This window comes from Phasianus colchicus, chromosome 3 (genome assembly GCF_987193195.1).
Source record: "Phasianus colchicus chromosome 3, bPhaCol1.hap1.1, whole genome shotgun sequence".
Lineage (NCBI taxonomy): Eukaryota > Metazoa > Chordata > Aves > Galliformes > Phasianidae > Phasianus > Phasianus colchicus.
The window spans coordinates 74389592-74410329 of record NC_143438.1 but is presented as its reverse complement, the minus strand read 5'-3'; the positions used below and the strand labels follow the sequence as shown (position 1 = coordinate 74410329).

General features: G+C 41.7%; 1 protein-coding gene across 10 annotated transcripts in view; it reads left to right on the top strand.

Moving 5' to 3' along the window:
• Nucleotides 1-20738, top strand: part of RNF19A (ring finger protein 19A, RBR E3 ubiquitin protein ligase) — a 58769-nt gene that overhangs the window by 6237 nt on the left and 31794 nt on the right. The window contains exons 1-4 of one of the 10 annotated variants that reach the window (XM_031591072.2): nucleotides 14546-15417; nucleotides 15533-15713; nucleotides 15850-15875; nucleotides 16395-16501. The exons of 2 other annotated variants lie outside the window; for them this stretch is intronic. The gene's annotated coding sequence lies outside the window, so the exon portion shown is untranslated. Of the gene's footprint in view, nucleotides 1-14545; nucleotides 15418-15532; nucleotides 15714-15849; nucleotides 15876-16394; nucleotides 16502-16708; nucleotides 17072-20738 lie in introns of those variants that run through there. 7 more of the 10 variants (XM_031591073.2, XM_031591071.2, XM_031591076.2 and 4 more) reach the window with 7 other exon arrangements.

Here is a 20738-nt window from a genome sequence, read left to right as displayed (position 1 = left end):
ATGGTTTTCAACCATCTCTGTTTGGACAGAGGAGTCTTCTGTATCTAGTAATCAAAAGCATTTTCCTCCTGAAGTTCCTACTTGAGTAATTACTTTTTTCCCCTTTCTTTCTTCCCTTTCCTGTTACAGTTTGCTGTGAGCTTTTTTCCCTCCCTTACATGGTAGTATGTTCAGATTTTCCTGTGGTGGATAGTTGCAGACAAATGGACTTTACCTTCTGTGACCTGACACCAGGCAGAAATTCAGCTGGGACAAGGATAGGAAAGAGCTGTGTAAGCTCAGCAGAGGAGTCCTGAGTCTTTCCATTATTAACAATTAAAGATGATTCCGCGATAAATTAGGTAATGGATTAACTCACTAAAGAAAAGAGAACAAGGGTAAACAAAGAAAAGGATCCTGCCTTGCAAGAATTTGGATTATTGGGATTATATGCTGCCTTTGTGTCTGGAAAAAAAACAATCTCCTCTGTTTTTAGTGTTAATTTAGTTAGTATAGAGATAAGGTATGCTATGTGCCAGATAACTTTATCTTTTGACATTGAATTGAATCTTTGCAAGGAGCTGTTGTTTACTGTGAGGGTGGATTAAGAAATAAAAGCATCTTGTTTAGTCCTGCCCAGCAACGCTTTGCAGCTTTTTCTCTAAAACTTGTTTTAGTGAGAATGGTTTCTTCTCACCTCCTGCACCCTGCCCTAATCAATTCCCATCTCATGGCTATTAAAGTTGTTTGAGTAAAGAATGAACAAGGTCATGCTTTTCTTATCAGTGTAGCTTTTTTTGCTCCTGATTTTGTTCCTAAGGTGTGACTTTTTAAATTTTTTTTTTTAGGGCAGTGTGATTAATCCATATCATTTTCTGTTGTTTTGAGTCATACAGTATTACCTTTTTAGTTTTAAGTGGAATTTAGGTTGAAATACAGAATAATTTAGGTTTGAACTGTGGTTTAGAAATGATAACGCACGAACTGGAGATGTTTGCACTCTGTCTTTTGAAGCCATCACACAAAAAATGGCACATGCGCAAGGAGTGTGAGGCCAGAATACGCTCCATTTGTGGGATGGCTCCTGTCTTTTATGTAAATATGTTGTTGTTCACCTCTGTTGGCTGAAAGTAAAGAATCTATCTCAATGTGGTTGGTATTCCTCCTGCAATTTGGGAAAACGCACCTCAGTAAGGTTGCATTGTGCTAAAAAATCGTTCACAAGAGAGACAAATCAGAACTGCAGAAGGATTGAGCTTCCTGCTGGCAATACAGCGAACAGAAATGCAATGATTTGTGGAAAGCAGATCGATGCGTTTATCTTGGTGGTGGTTTTTTTTTGTTTTGTTTTCTTTGAAAGTGGTATAAGTTCCCTAGCACACTGTGAAAGCAATCCATCTGAAGTCAGAACGAGTCACCTGCAGCGTTGAAATCCCAAAAACGTGGGCCTTGGTTCTGCAGTATGAAACTGCAGGCAGGATGGTTACTTGAACCTGAGTGGCTTTGCATTTGCATTTGTTGATTAAGATAAAACCTTGTTTAGTGGTTGAAGGTGTTTGGTTTTTCTTCCAAAAAAAGGGAGGAATGACTGGATTTACATTTGTTGTCCTGTGACTCTGAAGTTCTGAAACTCTTTAACTGAAGTTTTTACTTCTGGTATTGTCTGCATGTGTGTATTTCTTGAATGGCCATTGTGCAAAACAGTGTATTTTGTAGGTGGAGGATTGCACAGCTTTTAAAAGTGGGCAGAATTTAAAATCTCAGCTCCCCTTTATGTGATGATGGTGAGGAGGATACCTCCAGGATGCTGGTAGTTTAGCTTCCTTGCTTGGAAACCACGATTGAGTGCACTAGAAATGCCAGAAACAGGTGGATATGGCTTCTGCAGCAATTAGGTGGCTTCTTTGACACCTTCTATTAATGATAAAGGGTTGCACATATCAACAAGGTGAAACTGATTCCTCTGTTGCCTGCAGCGTGTCATTTCAGGGTTTCGGGTCAGTTGAGAAATACTAGAATTCAGGTTGAAGAAGCAAGCATAGCCTGATCACCTTTTGTGCCTATCCTTGTTAAGCTGCAGTCCTTAATTATGTAGCTGTGGTTTTTTGGTCTGTTGCTTTTCCCCTAGAGAAATAAGTGAATGCTTTTTGCCCTGTATGCTGGATAGTTGATCTTGGGTTGGGAAACACTAAACCTTGTCTCTTGGGCAATTGTTTCCTTTCAGTAAGTTTGTAGATGTACTGCAAATAAACCAGAAGACTGAAATAATTTTCCTCTTCCTTGATTAAGGCATGTGAATAATGGCTGTGTATAGCTATCTCATCCTTCTGCTTTGTGGTTGATATGATCTTTGTTGGAAGCCAAGGAGAACTTTTCATAGGTCAACACTAGTGGTATTTCTTGGGCTTTGTGATGGCTTTTTTTCTGTATGCATACTTGTACCTACTTGACAGTGCAGATGTCTTTGGACACATAACTTGCTGTATAACATAGAAAGAAGTGAAGTTCTTGGGCATCTCAGATCCAGCACCTGAGGCTGGTAAATGGTTTCATCCTTAACCATATGCTTTAGTATCTTATCTGTTAAGAGGAATATTAACCATAATACTTCAGTGGGATGTATGTAGTATTTTAGGGTTTCAGCAGTATTAACCTGACGTATGTTCTACTGTCCGGAAATTGGTTTCCTCTTGCACAATATTCAGTATTGTTCTGTTCTTCCTTTAGTATAAGGGGAATGATCAGTAAGAACAAACAAATGAAATACTGAGTAGTGACCTGGTAAGTGTGAATTTGGTAAAGGGGAGAAAGGAGTAAAAGTCATGCAATTAAAACATCATAAGGTACTTCAGTCCTCATTTCTAAACTGCATGAAGTAAACAGAATTAATCCTTAAAGTTTTTACTGATGATTTGTGTGTGGTTTCCTAGTTGTTAAAAATAATAATTGCACTGACGGGTTTGGAACCTTCTTGCTAAGCAGGCCTCTGCTACTTGAGCTTGTCGTATCTAATAATACTCTGTCATGCTTTACAGGATTGGCCCTGGACAATATGATCCGTGTGTGTGAAGGGGGTTTTGTGAGTATCTTCATGCTGTGGGGGACCAAGCTGTAAGAGGAAGGCATGCTTTGACAGCACAAACCTCTTTTGCTGTCTTTTCTTGTCACCAGCAGTGTACCTTTTACTTTCTGCCTGCTCAAGTGTTTTATCCAAATCCTATTCTAATTTAATCGGTTCAGATCTTCATTGAGAAGTTTCCAAGTCAATCTGAATTTATACCCTTTCGGTGCCTAATCTGATGCCTTTCTCTTCTGCCATTTGGCAGCACTCCCTCTGTCAGCTTTCCCGGTTCTGCTGCTCTTTGTGCGTTCTCCTTGTTATCCGTGCTATATGCTTGTTAACTCATTTTACTCTAGCATTTGCAGTCTCTCTTTTGGGGTACTTTGGCACTGGTGTATTGTCTATCTGGAAATAATGCACCTATCTGGGGTGCATTAAAAAGAGCGTGGCCAGCAGGTCGAGGGAGGTGATCCTCCCCCTCTGCTCTGCCCTGGTAAGGCCTCATCTGGAGTACTGTGTCCAGTTCTGGGCTCCTCAATACAAAAAAGACAGGGATCTCTTGGAAAGAGTCCAGCGGAGAGCCACAAAGATGGTGAAGGGCCTGGAGCATCTCCCCTATGAAGAAAGGCTAAGTGAACTGGGTCTGTTTAGCCTTGAGAAGAGAAGACTGAGAGGGGACCTGATCCAGGTCTATAAATATCTGAGGCGTGAAGGGCAAAGTGGCGAGGCCAGACTGTTTTCAGCAGTGTGCAGAGACAGGACAAGGGGAAATGGCCAGAAGCTGGAGCATAGGAAGTTCCGCACCAATGTGCGCAAGAACTTCTTTACGGTGAGGTGACAGAGCACTGGAACAGGCTGCCCAGGGAGGTTGTGGAGTCTCCTTCTCTGGAGATATTCAAGACCCGCCTGGACGCCTACCTGTGCGACCTGGTGTAGGGATCCTGCTTTGGCAGGGGGGTTGGACTCGATGATCTCTGGAGGTCCCTTCCAACCCCTACGATTCTGTGATTCTGTGAAAGGTAGACCCTGTTCAGTTTCAGGCTGGTTCAAGTGCAGGAGGGATTCCTAGAACCTGAAATGTGCTGTTTGCTAGAAATTATGTATTCCTCTCTTGGAATGAATATTGACAAGGCCAATAAAATGTACATCCTAGATGCACAGGTCGGAATTCCAATCCCAGTCTCAAAGCAACACCAGTGCTTAGTCTTTCCAGAGGAAATATTTCAAGTTTTGGATTTGTTTTTTCTATGATAACTTTCAAAAAAAAAAAAATAAATCCAAAACCTTGAAGAATTTGCTTAAGCAGCTTGTTTGAAATAACTGTGCTGAAGATCTTAGCATATAACTTTTCAGCCCAGTTTGCTTGAGTTGCTTGAGCAGCAACTAAGCAGATTTGGAAATAGGATGTTATAATGGGAAGTGACAGACAGTTGTAATAATAGAGTTCTGGCTTTTCTTTTAACAAGAGATCGTTGTCTTTTGGGATAAATGACATACTACATTGTAAAAATGAGGTGAGTCACAATGCCTTCTTATTACTTGGATCTCTGTTTTCAATAGGATGGTTATATTTTTCCAGTTTGACTTAATCTGGCAGTCTGCTTACATTCTCCTCCCCCGTACCATCTGCTGTTTAACCGTGAGGTGTTATACCCATCCTTACATTAAGCCTCTGGTAGGTCTGCTGTACTCTGTGTTGCTCGTGTCTGGCTTGTCAAGTAAGGTCTGACAAATTGTTGATTTTTGGGAATTACTCCCACAAAATAGTGTAGTGTGCTAATTTGGAAGCTTAGCTGCTACCCTCAGGACATCGTTAATGCAGCACATAGCCTCAGTAGTTTAAGATGTTAAGTCTGTGGCTGCCTCCTGTTTATTGCTCTCTCCCTCCTGGGATCTACTAACCTACAGCCATCAATGTAATGAAGTGCATGCCCTTGCTTCAGTTGAGATCTGAAAAATTTAGCTTAAAGGTATCTTATAGTTTAAACAACATCTAATTCTGCTCTAAAGTGAATCTGTTCAGGATGTCTGCTGTAGGTTAACCCACAGGAGAGACTGAGGACATCTGCTTGTGCCAGTTTAAAGCTTTTAGGCTAGTTCAGCAGGGGCTTTCTTTGTAGGACTTAAATTGCACAGCGAAGCTTACTGAGGCTACAGCCCCATGTAGCAGAGTCTCTTGCTATGAACCTTGGAAGAGATGCATACCCTTCAGTATGCAACATCTTAACATTTTGGGAGAAAACTTCATCTGTATTTGCTTGTAGAACGTACCTGCTGTGTGCCTGTGTATGTGAAGTTGCTCAGTGCATCACTGGGGGAAATTCTATTAAAATATCAGAAATCTGCAAACTCCCTAGCTCTGCACATCAGTAGCATTTTGATTTTTTTTTTTCCTGCAGAAATACCTTTCTTAAAGTTGCATATGGCTTAATTAGTCCTGATATTACTGTACCTGAAATGATAACTGATTTATAAGACAACAGGTAATTCTGAACCCAAACTAAGGGAGCAGTGGAAACAAATGGTGTGCTGTCATAGAATTCTGTTGCATTACTGCAGTCTTGCATAGTTTGGATTTTTTTTAACTGTCTTATTCTTAAGTATTTTACCATTTAATTGTGGTGATAGAGATGTATGAAGAAAATTCTGAAGAACTTCAAGTGATGTTAGAGTAAAATAGCCACAGCACCAAGAAAACTATTTTAGATTGTAGAGCCAGCAGTTGTTAGTTCTCTGGAAAACTCTGAGGTTATTTTCCTTTTGTAATGTAGAAAGACAAGTATTGAAGGGTATGTTCTCCTGTACTGACACAAGATTTATTTGTAACAAACGTAAATAGCTTTTAAATGAAATTATACACCTGCTTCCTCTAATGCATTTGTGTAGCTATTTTCTTTGGAACTGTAGGAGGAAATAAATGGTTGCAGATAAACAGTGAAGCTCCTGACTTCAAAGAGCTTCCTTCAAAAGCAGAATAACTTCACTTTCCTTTCTCAAATGAATAAAACTGAAACGTAACTTACCTCGTTTTGTCCTTACCCATGTGTATAAATCTGTGGGAGTTTTTCATCATGGGTCTTTTATAGGAATTTTATAGGAACCAGATTTTTCTCTGTTGCGTATCCTTACTACATTTTTTTTTATAAATAAAAAGCTCTCTGAAGGTAAGCTCCCTTGTTGAGAAGAGACTATAGAGCTGAAGTGTTCTACACTAACACTGTAGGGCACCATCTTTTCTTCAGTGAATCCTTACCTAGAGTATCCCAAAAATAGACTAGACAGCATCTGTTCTCATATTTTTCTTAACTGGGATGTTACTTAAGGAATCTAATTAAAACATAATAGTGATAGAGGCTGCTAAATCAGGATGCATGTGGATATCTGTTCTTCAAATAAGCTTATGCACACACACAGATCAACTATTTGTAAGCTTTGGGCACCCGTTTGTTTTCATTATCCTTTATTTCTGATATACTCAGTGCTCCTGAACCTCTGTTTTTAGATTTCAGTGGCAGACTGTTTCTTTTGCAGCTCTGACTTGTAAGGACCCCCTTCTGCCTACCCACCCACATTCGTGGGGTGCACTGTGTGTATATTTCTGCAGTCTTCATAAGTATACCTTTAGTGTTCTCAAAAACTAAACTTTTTTTTTCCTTTGGTCTTTTATCAGAACTTTTTATTAAGGTGTGCTATTCTAATTTTATGCTCCATAATACATTGCATACATCAGTCTGGAAAGAACACAATTCTTAAGATTTCTACCACTTCAGCTCTACTTCACAGAAGTTTTTGTTGAGAGAAGCATTTTCTGAGTTCATGATAAGCAAATTATTTTATTGTTCTTGGCAAGCCAGACCTGGTATGAATTAGATATGACTACAAGGCCTGTGTTTTATATAAAAATGCTCTCTCTAGGTCAGGATGTGATCTGATTTCCTCTTGCTTTAATCAGGGCGTATTATTAAATGTTAAATCTTCAAAAAGAGTATTTGTTAGAAAAGGAAAATACAAACTTTATCTTCATGCGGCATAAAAGTGTAACTATAAGGCTACAATTAACTCTTTACACACTTGTTCTAGATTTGAGGGAGCTCGTGTTCCTCATACAAAACTGTGTATATCTTTTAAAAAGTGAAGCTTTACATTACTGGAGCATCCGATGTTTAGAGCATCAAGTTAAAAATTTTGCTTCTAGCCAGCTATAGAATCACAAAGGTTGGAAAAGACCTCTAAGATCATCCAGTCCAGTTGTCCACCTACCACCAGTATTTCCCCATTAAGCCATGTCCTTCAGTACAACACTGAATGTTTTTTGAACACTTCCAGGGACAGTGACTCCACCATCTCCCTGAGCAGCCCCTTCCACCTCCTGACCACTCTTTTGGAGAAGAAATTTTTCCTGATGTCCAACCTGAATCTCCCCTGAAGCAACTTAAGGCCATTCCCTCTAGCCTTATCACGAGTTACATGGGAGAAGAGGCCAACCGCCACCTCACCACAACCTCCTTTCAGTTGTAGAGAGCAATAAGGTCTCCCCTGGGCCTTGTCTTCTCCAGGCCGAACAATCCCAGTTCCTTCATTTGCTCCCCCACAAGACTTGTGCTTCAGACCCCTCACAGTTTCATTGCCCTTCTCTGGACGTACCACAGGCCCTCAATGTGTTTCTTCTAGTGAGGGATCCAAAACTGAACGCAGTGCTCAAGGTGTGACCCCACCAGTGCTGAGTACAGAGGGATGATCACCTCCCTGTTCCTGCCAGCAAGGCTATTTCTGATACGAGCCAGGATGCTATTGGCTTTCATGGCCACCTGAGCACACTACTGGCTCATGTTTAGCCAGCATCAGCCAACACCCCCAGGTCTCTTTCCTCTACAGTCTTCCAGCCACTCTACCCTGAGCCTGTAGTGTTACCTGGGGTTGTTGTGGCCAAAGTGCAGGACCTTACACTTGATTTTGTTGAACATCATCCCGTTGGCCTCAGCCCAGTGATTTGGCTCTAAATCTTTAGAGCAAAACTAATAATTTTGGATAATTGGACTGCTATTACAATATTAGGTATTTTTCTTTAGTTCAGTGACTTTGATTTTAAAAAAACAAAACAAAACAGTCCATGCTTTGGGCTATTTCAGATATTCATGTAACCAGAGGAAGATGTGGGGACAGCAGGGAGTTATTTCACTCTGTGCTGTAAAGGAACACAAAGGGAATTTGCCTGTGTGCTGAAGCGTGGTCACAGGTGTGCCTGTGCTTACCTGGGTAATGAGTGCTGGTTATAATGTTCTTAATAATGTGAAGAGTACCAGAATACCCCTACTGTATCCTGATCTTTTTTTGTGCGTGTGTGTAGCCAATCTATTGTGTGCTTGAGAAGAAGGTGGATTTCCCCTCCACCTTTTAAACAAAAAGGCAGGAGGAATGCTCTAGCTGAGCAGCCTCTTTCCCTTCCGACCCCTGCAGGTGTCTGTGAAAGCTTGGCAGCCTGGGATGGAATTGCTCTAACAAGTGTCAGCTTCAGCTGAAGCCATCCAGCCTGCTCTGGGGGGATTTCGGCACCAGTCTAGTAATACTTGACAAAAGAGGAAAATACGATGTCAGCATGCTGAAAGACTTGTAAGTAGCACAAAAGCCGTACCTGGGCAGGACACAGTTTTGTTCATTTTTTTCCTTGTGGGCTACTTCTGGTTGTCATGAGGAAAAGTAGTTTAGTCTAAAGTTGAAATTCAAGTGATCACACTGTGATGTAGTTGGGGTTATGGCCTGGCTCTGTTCTTCCTCTATATTGTACTGTGCAATTAGCTGGCAATGTCCTGTGACATCCTGTGTTGAAATAGCCTGGCTTCTGACTGCCATTATCATTTTCACTTTTTTTCTTTTTGTGAAAAGGTTTTTTCTATATTTGGTGTCTCTGCTTTTTGTCTTTCCTCCTCCTCTTATTTAAGAGATGGAGAGGTTGGAATAAATGGTCCTCGGGAAGAGAGGATTTTGCACTAGCACTGGAAAGTAATTTCAGAACTTGAAGTTAATGTTTGTTGCTGTTGTCATTCATTCCTGAATCGACTGGTTAGTCATTGGGAAACAGAAATTAGTAGAAGGATGAAGAATGAAATGAAGATATTGGGGAACAATCATCACAGTGTGAAGGGCAAAAAAAAGTAAGCAGAGGAATGGAGCCTTGTATGTGTGAGAGAGGACCCAAGGGATGGTTGGGAACTTCTGGCCTCTTCTTGTAGAATTCAGCTATCCTTTGGGCTTGGGAAAAAAAAGATTTTGCCAGAAGTCTTAGCTTGAAATTGAGATAGGAGTGACGGTGAAAACTGCACATTTCGCTTATGCAGAAATGAAAACCCTTGCTTTCCTCTTAGAACTAGTTGTAGAAAGGCTACATTATTCAAATATTATTATTCATAGGAATAATGTTGGTATTGCCAATTATGCATTGTTTTCACCTTTCCTTTTTAATTTAAGCTCCCAAGAGCTCAACTGGTGCCTGAGTTTAGTAGGTTTGTTTCTTTCCAGTGAATTTAGCAGTATTAAAATGTTCTGCAGACAAAGTTACATCTTTTCCTGCTTTTGCAACTCTTGTTGTCTTAATTCTGTTTTGTGTTGTACAGATGCAGCTTTATGATTTAAAAAGAATAGTTTACCTCAGGAAGATCAAAATCTACTTTATTTGATGCCACTGTCTTTGTAGCAAGAAGTGATAGTAAAATTTTCTTGAACTAAAATAAACCAGAAACTTGTTAACCTATATGTAAAAGGAAAAAAATACGCTAGTATCTTGGCTGCAGTTGTAAAGTCTCCTTTGTGATTTAGATCACTGTTACAGGGAATGGCAGTGCTTGGTGCTGCTGCCATTTAGGTGTCTGTTGTTACTGTCCTTTGGGTTCCTCAGTCGTTGAAGTCCTTGGCTGTTACAGTGTGTATGCAGAGCACATTGCTACCTGAATTTTCTTCTGTTCCTCGCAAGTTCCTTAAATAACAATTACTTCTTAAATAACATTTATTTGTATGTTAGAATATTATGAACAGTAAATATGAATTCATCAAATATTTCAAAGGATAAAATAATTATTCTAGCTGTTGATATGGAAATAGATTTGATTCTTGATGCTGCATTATGATCAGATTAATCAAACTTACTCTCCTGGTGATGTGAGGAGGAGCAGCTTCAACATCTTAGGCTTTTTATTGTGATACTTCATTTAAATATAATACATTCAAATGATATGGAGCAGTAACTCGTGGAAGAGCCAAGTCTTTATGTCTTAACCTGTTACGCAATGGTGAGACTTTATCCAGAGGAAAGCTGACTACATTTGGAACAAATAGAGGCAGTTCTAGAGGAATGTAAATGCAGCATCAACAGCAAATCTGTAAAACAGAGGCCTAGAGCTGTTTCAAATACAGCCTGCTGTGTGGCTGAGCTGGGGAGTAAATGAGAGCTCACTGTGTTTTGGCACTGAGGCTCATTTGGCAGCCCACCTCTCTTCTCTTATCTTGGCTAATGTTCTCTCAGTCTGTGTGCTTACATAGGGGCCACCTAAATTTCATTTGTTCGATATCTACCCGAAACTGTGATACAGCAGAAAATCGAAGATATTTGTCCTGTGCCATAACAAAGGAAGAAACTCTCATTTGTTTTCTACTGTTCTGGTACAATCTATTAAAATCATCATACAACAGATCAAATTGTCTAAGCTTCTATCACTTTAAAAAAAAAAAAGTTGTTTTTTTTAAGACCAAAAAACTGAATCGTGTTTCTTTTCAAGGTTTATTATTTCAGTCTGATTCATTTCCTGTTTTTCTGCTAATGTACTGACAAAAGCAGAAACAAGTATCCTTCAACTGTTTGTTTGTAAACGTAGGAAATATGTGATTCACTGTACGACAAGTGATTATGTATGGCTGTAAGTGGTGCAGAGGTTGATGCAGTTCTTCCCTGTCGGTCCCTGGTCATGTGTTTCCTTCCCTGGCTGCCCCAAGGTTCCAGTGTCTATAGGTGGCAATTCTGCTCAGATCTGGGTGAGGGGGGGGAGTAAGTTGCAAGTCATGGTGGTTTGTTGTTTTTTTTTTTTTTAATTATGTGAGAACAAGGAGTTAGTAAGATTGGAACAAAATTAAATTACTCCTTCAAAGTCAGTGGTTTTTTTTCAAGCCATATTTCATTAGACTGCTGGGCTCATTACCATAGAAGCTGTTGAGGTTTCACAGCAGTGAGATTTGATATTTATATGAATAATAATACAGAAGGTTAATGATCAGAAGATGCTAGACCATACTGGCAGGGAGGTTAGCTTAGTTATGTGCTTGAAAGTAGTCTTACAGGAATTTAGGTTTATGGCGTGGGCACAATGGGGGATTTCCTGCACCTTCATCTCCACCGATGAGCCTGCTGTGCTCTGCAGATGCTGTCCTGGTGGAATCCTGTGTTCCTGTGCAGTGTGATGGGAGTCAGGACAGCAGACAGGTATTCAAATGAGAGTGGACTTTTTTCATGGTTACTGATACCTGGAATGTATTAAAATTGTAAGATTTCAGTTCACATATATAAGATTTACAATGCTTGAATAAAATAGATTTTTTTTTAAGTATATATTAAAGGTATAGTGAAAGAGTATATCTTACATGAAAGCTAAATCCCATTCCTTTCAAGAAAATGCCTGGAAAAGATAAAGATGCTTTAGAGTATTTTTCATGATGCTGTAGTTCATGTTGTAATTCACAAATTCATGAATTAGCAGACAGATAGAAGTTTGCAGTTTCTTTTAGAAAACATAATCAAATGAAGTAATTGCTGAAATGGTTTTTTAATTAAATTTGGGATTACAGCAGTCTAGTATTTAAACCATTTTCAAACTTGTATTTCAGAATTAGTTGGATAATGTAGCAGGCTTCGTCATGTATGTGGTTTCCTTTCTTGGTTAAAGATGGCTACTTCTCCAAGGAGAAGCAAAAGCAAGGCCTTCATTCTCCTAAATACTTTCCATAGTGAACATTTCTGTGTAGGTAAGGTTATATCAGGTGCTTAACTGAAGATAACTTCTGTCCAGAAGTATCCACTGTTTTCTGTTACATTCTGTGAAGCTGGTACTGAAATGTTAGGTACTTCAGGATTGCTCTTGCACTTTTTCATCAACTATTTGTCTTCCTCGATGTGTGGCTTCTCAAAGGATGGGATAGGCATGCTCTTGGATGGCTTGGAATGCCCCCCCCAGCCTGCCAGAGCTTACCTTCTGCTGAGCAGAGAAAAACTTCAGCAACGTCAGTCGCGTGGAAAACATTATATTGTAAAATTAGCAATTTTTTAAAAAAGAAAAGCATAATACTTCATACTGGTGTGGTATGTGGGTATTTGAAAGAGACTATAGGGATAAGTTTGAGGAAGGAAAAAACATGCTTTATTTCTGCTCCAAATGGCAGTGGGGTTTATAAATGTTTTTAAAGATGGCCATGGTGATGAGAGAGAGAACTGGTGTGCTGCATATCTAGAGTGCAGGCAGTTGAGAACACATTAAGAAGTTACTGTGGGTTTAAGGTGAGAGGTAGTGGCCTCAAGTTGTGCCAGGGAAAATTCAGATTGGATATTAAGAAGTTTATTCTCTTAAAAGGTGGTCAAGTACTGGGATGTGTTGCCCGGGGATGTGGTGGAGTCACCATCCCGGGAGGGTTCAAGAGACATGTAGGTGTGGCACTGGGGATGTGGCTTAATGGGTGTGGTGGTGATGGCTCGACAGTTGGACTAGATGATCATAGTGATCTTTTCCAACCTTAATGATTATATGGTTCTAATGCTCTGTGCATAGAGGAAGAGGCTGGCAGTGGGTATGATGTGCAGACTAACTGAGATATGGTATGGTCCCCTCTGCTCTGCCCGTGTGGGAGTTGAGCAAGGCATGGTACATCAGCCCCAGTCTGCATAGGAGGAGTGATGCTTCCTTTCTCTTAATGCTTTGTGTTCTGTAAACTGCACAGGGAAGAGCAAACCTACATGTGTGCAAAGTGCATACCATAATGGAAGTGGTCTTGGTAGGCTGTCTTTTTGACAATGGCTGCCGTCATGAGATAAGCAACAAAGAGTTCATTTTTTTTTAGGAGGTTATGGCTCTGCATATACGATATTTGTGACTATCAGTATTTCCTGTGATGAAGTTTGCTTAATATTTCGCATTGCAAAGGCAGGCTTCTGTTTTTTTTATTTGATATCAGTGAAAAAATAATTGATCTGAAATCTTTTCTTTGTGGCTCAACCTGGATACAACCAAGAAAAGTAAGTGCCCAAATGTTGTTTCTGAGATTCTTAATGCTTAAGAATATAATCCCTTGTGGCTGCTCTGCTGAACTGATACAGTCTGTGTTCTGGAGCAGAGGTGGCTATCTCTTTCTTAAAAAGAAGCCTCTGTCTTAATTCCATCAGCAGATTTTTAGGAAATTGTTTTGAGCATTTTCTTTTGAGTAGTTGGTATGGCACCTAAATTTCTGAATGTTTCACATACAACTGGCCTTTTCCAACAGAAGAAAATGGACTGAAGGGAAGACTTGCTCACAGGTATTGTCTTTAACCCCTGCTAAGTTGTCCTGGCCAACATCTGGACCAGCCCAGTGTTGTGTGGGTTTGGTTGCTGGGGGAGGAAGGCTGGCAAGGCTCAGTGAGGCTTAGCCCTGGATAGCCCCCTAAGCTATTGGTTTCTGTGGGAGCATGGATTTATGTCATGGTTCTGTGTGTTCTCCTCTGCATGGCCCCTAGTATGAGCCACGCAGCAGTGGACTGTAGTCCTTTTCAGGGAAGGTATTCTTATAGATTTGTTTTTCTCTTTAGAAACCCATTGGCCAGTATTAATCAAATGTGATATGGGGATGGAAGTCTCAAAGAGAAGCTAATTCTAGCTAATGCCAGTTAAGTCTTCTCTTTTGGTGTCTCGCGTTACTAAATTGTATAAAATGAATATAAGAGAACATTTCTATGCCCTAGCCACAGAAAAAGGTATTGCTGACTTTTAAATAATTATAGAAAAACAGCTCCTTTTTTTGGAGATTGCTGGGAATAAACTTAGGGTAGAAAATGGTAGGACGAGAAGTCTGTGGTAGCCTCACTTGTAGAGTGTATACGTGGTATTTCAAGCAAGGCCCCTGTGGTCTTCTGGGTGTTTGTTTTTCTTTACTCCTGTCTCTAGACATTAAGGAGCAGTTTTGCAAATAGCTACTACTGCCAGTGCTAAGCAGAATCTTTGATTGTGTATTGTTCAATAAGGACACAAAGCAGCCCTGTAGCTTGAGCATCCTGCAGTGTCTTTTTTCAGGTGGTAATTTTGGCCTTAGTATCTGTTTCTCGTTTTGCAAATCAGGAGAAATAGTTTTCTGTCGCAAAAATTACTATGAAGATTTCACAAGAGCGCTCTGAAGACTTTGTTTTAATACTTCTAAAGCCATTAGTCTGGTTAAAAATATCTTACAGACTTGTATGGTATTTGTGAATTCAGTGTTGTATAATGCTGTTGTAAACCAAAAAGACGTACAACATGTAAGGTATGGGGCCTCATTTATTAAGAAAATGAAGAACGAGGCATCCATGGAGTGAAGCCAGCTCCAGAAAGATCAGTCTGTCTGTGAGATCCTTTGGGCAGCTCAGCAGCCAGACTCAGACGTTAGGACACTTCTGTCAGCCTTGGTGCCTTTCTCCCTGAGACCTGGGAGATAGCTGTTGGAGCACTGAATACATCCTAACAGTGACGATCTTCCAGCCTCTCCTGCCAGAGTTGGTGCATATCGTGTTGTGACTGTACCATGTCCTTGCAGGAAGCAATCAGCTGCTTGGGTAGGAAGCAGCTGGCCTCAATTAGTGCACACATCTGTCTCAAGCAGTCCTGGCAGTGGGGATGACCCAGAAGTGGAGCAAGCATCGGATACTCGTCTCCAGTCTTTATATGAGCTGAGATTGGTCCAGTGCTTGTATTGTGCTGCAGTGCATGCATGGCACAACCAGTGGGTGGACAGGGATGGTGGATATCATGTTTGCGGACCACTTTCATTGCTCTACCTTGAATTTTTTGAGTATTCACATGTGTGATGTTGAACACCTCCTTAACAGTTTTGTGCAGCTTTGTGTGCACATCTCCGCGGAGTGTGAGATGGCACTGTGTCAGAAGCAGGTAATGTATTTGTAAGGATGAGGGCATTCTGGAGGGTAGAAGAACTGTACAATTCTTTCTTACATCACTTGTGATGTGATAATGATGGTCTTCCTGTGCTGCCACGTAGGGCATGGCTGTGTCAGGCTCCTCTGTAGCACAGTTAAACACCTTATGGGAAATAATGGATTCTGAATGGAAAAGGTTTCCTCTTGATGTTCTAGCATGGATATTCTAGACAAATTAAAACAGGTTGGAAAAGCTGCTGGTAATGCAGGAGGATAAGGTGGGAGGTATAGGTGTTGTGCTGCTGGAAAACAGACGATCCACAGTTGTGCATTAATTTACTTCTTTGTTATTGAGCTAGGTATAGGAAGAAGTAGAAGATGCTGCTTAAGTCTCTCAGCCTGATCTAAAATAATTGCGTATATAATGGAGAAAAAGGCAACTTCTAAAAACCTTCACATTTTTTTTTTCCTACTGTTTTGAGAATAATTGGTTCCATTTCCCCCTCCTGGTCATTTGTGTGCTGCAGTATCATTGGTGAGGTGAGATGAGTGAGTAAACAGTATTTCACCAATGTGCCTGTTATGCAGAATTATGACTTCACTGGTAGCATATCTTTCACTCCGCCCATTTCATATTTCTTCTTTCTTTTCTTTCTGCCCTCCTATGTGTTAGCAGAGCTCTCACGGATTGTGTTTCTGGAGGTGAGTAGGTGACTCTTGGAGGGTGTTAAATGGGAGGGAGCCGGATGGTATCCAGGCAGTTAAATCTTAGGAACTTGCTAGTTGTTGCTGGCACGTGTTTCTGTTCTGTTGAAAAGCCACAAACAGAGCTGAAGCAGCTGTAAGCTCTAACGGGGAAATGTGGGCAGATACAAACTACTCCAATTACATGAAAGTGTATACTTTCAGTCATATCTTTCTGAATGTAGCTGCTATCTTCTGAGTATGGAACAATGTCAGCCTGACCAGTTATGTAAAAAGGCTTCGCTCTGTGTACGTTTCATTTTGAGTTAAAGCTTGCTTAGTATGTAAATAATGGGAGTCCTGTGATGTGAGACAGAACAGTTCCTTTCGGAGGTGGTCTTGTGACTGATGGCGGAGTTGGTTTGTCACATCATTATTCTGGTTTGTGTTTATCATTCATATTCTCCACCTATTTTAATGTAAAAATCCTTTTGAATTTGTCTTGGCCTTTGTGCATGCTTAAATTCCATTGCACAGCTCTCACAGTAATACTGCTGTGGTAGCTACGAGGTGATCTGCCAGAGGATTCTTCAGGCCAAAAGTTTGCAGCAGAGCCCATCTATTGCTTTGTGCAATTCTAAATGGTAAGGAATCGTTTGTCTCCCTTCAGTTTGGTGTTTAAACACTTTCAGTTGGCAGACCTGAAGATTCTAAATAAGTATTAAGTCATAAGAATTAGTATTTTAATAACTGATGTTGCGTTATGATTAGAGTATCTCGCTTCTAAACTGTTAGAACTTTTGTACGTTTTGTAGGCCTCGTTTCTTAGGTGAGATTACTGAGCTTCAGACTCCCTGAAAAATGAAGTTAATCCTTGCTTTGTACAGTGGAAACAGATGTGCAAGTGGAGTTTTTGCAGAGGACTTCCAGTTTTCAGTAACAGCAACTGTGTTATTCTCTGTACTGGCGCACTTACAGCACATGATTCATTTCGGTCTCATGCTGTAGCAAGGAAACCGCATGGATCTCTCAGTGTAGTGAGGTTAGAGAGGCATGTTTTAGGCTGAATGCAGAACAGCTATCAAGGATACTTACTCATTCCATGGAAGTCTCCTTCTGCGTTTCAAAGCAGGCCTGGGGAAAATGAATCTCTTGCATAGATGTTTCACCTTTGCTGGAGGCAACTCTGTGCTGCCTGAAGAGTCAAGCTGATGGTAATACTCCATTCTTGAAACTCAGTTCATTTGTATAATTTGTTTTCCCTGGCTGTTTCCCTGCTGTCCCCCTCCAAAATCTATACCACATTGTTGAATTTGTTTCAACTAACAGTGGGAAGGGGCTGGCTTGGGATCAGAGCCTGAGTTTATACCTGTGCAGAACTCCTTGCAGCTGAGGGGAAGGGCTCCTGCTGTGCTAACTGGAATTTGTTAGAAACCTCTGGCATCGTTTCCCAGTGCACTGGTCTTTTTGGTCATTGATCTGGTCTTGCTGGGAGATGGTGAACACAATCACAGGTTTGTCCAGATCACAGTCCACTGTGTTGGAATTGGAGTCTCTTAGAACTCCTGATAACGGTGGGTGCTGTTTGATAATGACACTGGGTTATCTGGAAGTTAAACTTTGCCCGTTGTGAAACTTGAAGCTCTTTGGGTTTGGTTTTCATTTGAATGTCTACATTCTCTCTGGTTTGTCTGGTTTCTCTGCTAGGTGCTCATTTTTCTCCCAGCAGCTGCGAAGTGAAATGTTGCTATCCTTGAGTGTTGCTTGTGTGCAGGTTTGTAAAAATCGTGTTTTAAATCTGTGTCGGCTGTTGCAGCCTTCTGTTGGGATTTCCCAGGTTGATGTGGCACCACGTCAGGCTGAAGTGCTGGCAGCAGAGGAAGGGGCTGTTTACTGTAAATGCGTGTGAGCGGCTGGGAGTTACGTGGGTGGATGGCTTGTGGGTCCTTGGGGGGTGACCGGGTGCCTTTTCACCTACAGGGTTTGTGAGGATCTGGCACATCAGCTTTTGGTGAGTTTGCCTTGGTGTCTGCACGCAGCTCATTTGGAGCGAGTGCATACCTTTTGAGGAGAAATTTAAAAACATTTCTGGTGTTGGACTGGAGCAGGGGTGACCCCTGATAGCTGTAAAATGCTGAGGGAATAGAGATGTTTGAGTTCAGATCTGAGATCTTACAGGGTTGCTGTGCATTCCCCAAGCAGCCAGCACAGGGTGTTCTGTGACCACTGCCGGGACAGCATCCGCCAGCTGCTTCAGGAAGCCCTTCCTCCATCATAAGGGAGCCGTGGTGCATTCCAGCTGTTGGATTTGGCTCTCAGAATAATTCAGATAATTGTTTGTTTCTTGAGGCAACTGCTTTGTGTTTGGGGATGGATGAGAAGACAAAGGCTGTCCTGCCTGTCCCCCTCCTGCCCAGGGCAGGCTGCATGGCTGGGTGATGGGGTGTGCTGGTGGGGCCTCGCTGTGTCCATGGTTGGTGCAAGGATAGGGACATGCCGCTACTCTACCACCTCCTCAGTGCTTGCCTACACTGTTCTGTCCTCCTCTTGGCTCTGCCTGGTGGTCTGCGTGGTTTACCTGTAGCCTAGCAAATAAACCAGCTGCATGGGGAGGCTGGGCTCCGTGCGACTGAGCCTCCGTCTGAAAATCAGAATCTGTCCTCCCCCTCTTCCTGCTCTGCTGCGTTTGTCTGCAGACAGGGGAATCTGCGTGAAGTCCCTGTCGTGCTGTGTGTGTAACGCCTGCCAGAGCATCTGCTGGCAAGGAAGGGCTGACGTCAGCAGAGCCGGGCGAGGTTTAGCATTGCGCACATTCAGTCACCTCGTTCGTCGTGGGTGATGGCTTGTTGGAACCGAAGTAGTTTGCAGGGGGGATAAATCAATGTGGGCGCCATTTGTAGCCTGATCCGCACTCTGTCTTCAGTGCGTAGAAGATGTACCTGTTGACTGTGTTTCCCCATTTATTACAGACATCTCAGGTTATTTTATAAACACTTGTGCCTGACACAGTTGGTGTGCAGGATGCTGCTTTCAGTTATTTAGCTGGGTTTGCTTTAAACAGCTCTCTGGTGTTCGGAGTGAGGATATTTTTCAGGAGCAAACTAAGTGTGTGTTGCTTGAGGGTTTTTCCCAATGTTAAAACTAAACTAGAGGTTTTTAAGCAAGAAAAAACATCTGCAATTTGAAATTCACAATGATTAACTTGTAATAGGAAGAAGGCGGGGGCTTAAAGGCACTCTGTGGGTTTATGATCTTCCAGAGAAAGCAGTATTTTATTTTCAAGATAAGCAGAGGACTGACTTTGTTACTGCCAGTTAAACAAGTATATCTGGCATGGGAATAATACCAAAGCCTGTGTGTTAGGTTCAGCATGGGGTATTTGTTTTGTCTGAGATGTGTCTGGTTGCAGGCAGTTTGGGAGAGCTGTGCATGAGGAGATCAGAGCAGGACAGGGTGTCATTGTGATAAACTCCAACTCAAGCAGGAGGATTGCAGCTGATATAAAAAAAAATAAAAATAAACAAGAGCTGTTGGAGCTTTTACAAACTGTTTACTTTGTCTTTTCAAGAAAAAATCATCCTGACACATGAGAACTTCAGCTCAAATTCAGGTTAACTAGCAGTCTTGGCCCGAGACAGTGTGTTCTGCACTAATTTGGTTCACCAGATCGGTTGTTTCTGTGACCTAGGAAGCTTTTAAATCTGACTTCAGATTTTGTTTTGTTTTTAAGGCTTACTAAACACCATACTAAGTTGAAGGCATGAACCAGCATTCCTGTTTGAAAACCACAAAGCCTGCCTTTACCTCAGAACCTGAAATAGTACAGTTGGAAGTTATAATTAGCGTTGAAGCCGTTTTCAGTAACGGAGAAAATAAGCACAGCAGCTTTTCTAGGAATTGTATTGTGCTTGCTTCATTTTTTTTTTTCTTCTCGCAATTGTTTGAAATGGGTGCTGTGTCACGCAAAGGGGCCTGTCCAGCGATGCTTCCACAACTGCTGGGGAAAAGCTCTTTAGGATGGTGCTGTGTGAAGAGGAAGGTAACAGCCAAGCGGTTGTGCTGACAGAGCTGCTGGAAGGAAGGTGTGGGGCTGCATGTTGGGGGGGAGATGGGGGTGAACCCCCTCAGAAGCATAGAGACAGGGAGCTATGTTTCAGAAGTGGGGCTGGGCCATAGGGATGTAGCTTGCTAATTCTAGGAATCATGGTGTGAACAGAGCAGTGCAGGTATGCCATGACCCACCCTTACTCTTCTTTCCAGCAGCTGCTCACACAATGTTGCTGCTGCACTCCTCATGGGAGGAAAATTATGAGAGGGTCCTGTACATTTTTTTGACTTTATATCCTAATATTAAATGTGTTAAGCACAGCCTTTGACTGTTTTAAAAAAGTCTTAAGTGGCATGATACAATTTTCTGATGCTACAGAAAGCTAGGACGTTGCTGGTGGCATTAGCTCTGCATGAGCCATGACACTGTTGGCGTGCAGACCTGTGTGGGGGTGCTGCAGAGATTCACCATCCCCTTGTTGCTCTCCCTTAATGGTCATTAATGAGGCACTGAGGACCAACGAGGTTTCACAAGAGCCTTTGAAGCTGAGTGGGTGCCCTTCCACTAACACTTCTAGCTGTTTCAAACAGTGGAGTTCTGCATAAAGGAAGTCTGCTTAGCCCCAGGTCTGCATTATGGTTACACTGCTCTGCTGTCAGTGGAAAAATATTTGGAAAAACTCGCATCAGCCAGGCTAAATCCTGCTGCATGCTGACACAGCCTGTTTTTTTGGCATAGTGTGTGATGTTGTAGGTGGTATAACTGTGCTGGCAGAATAACTTCTCCTGTTGGCACATACTGTATTTCCAGTATAGGTGCAGCATCAGATGTCC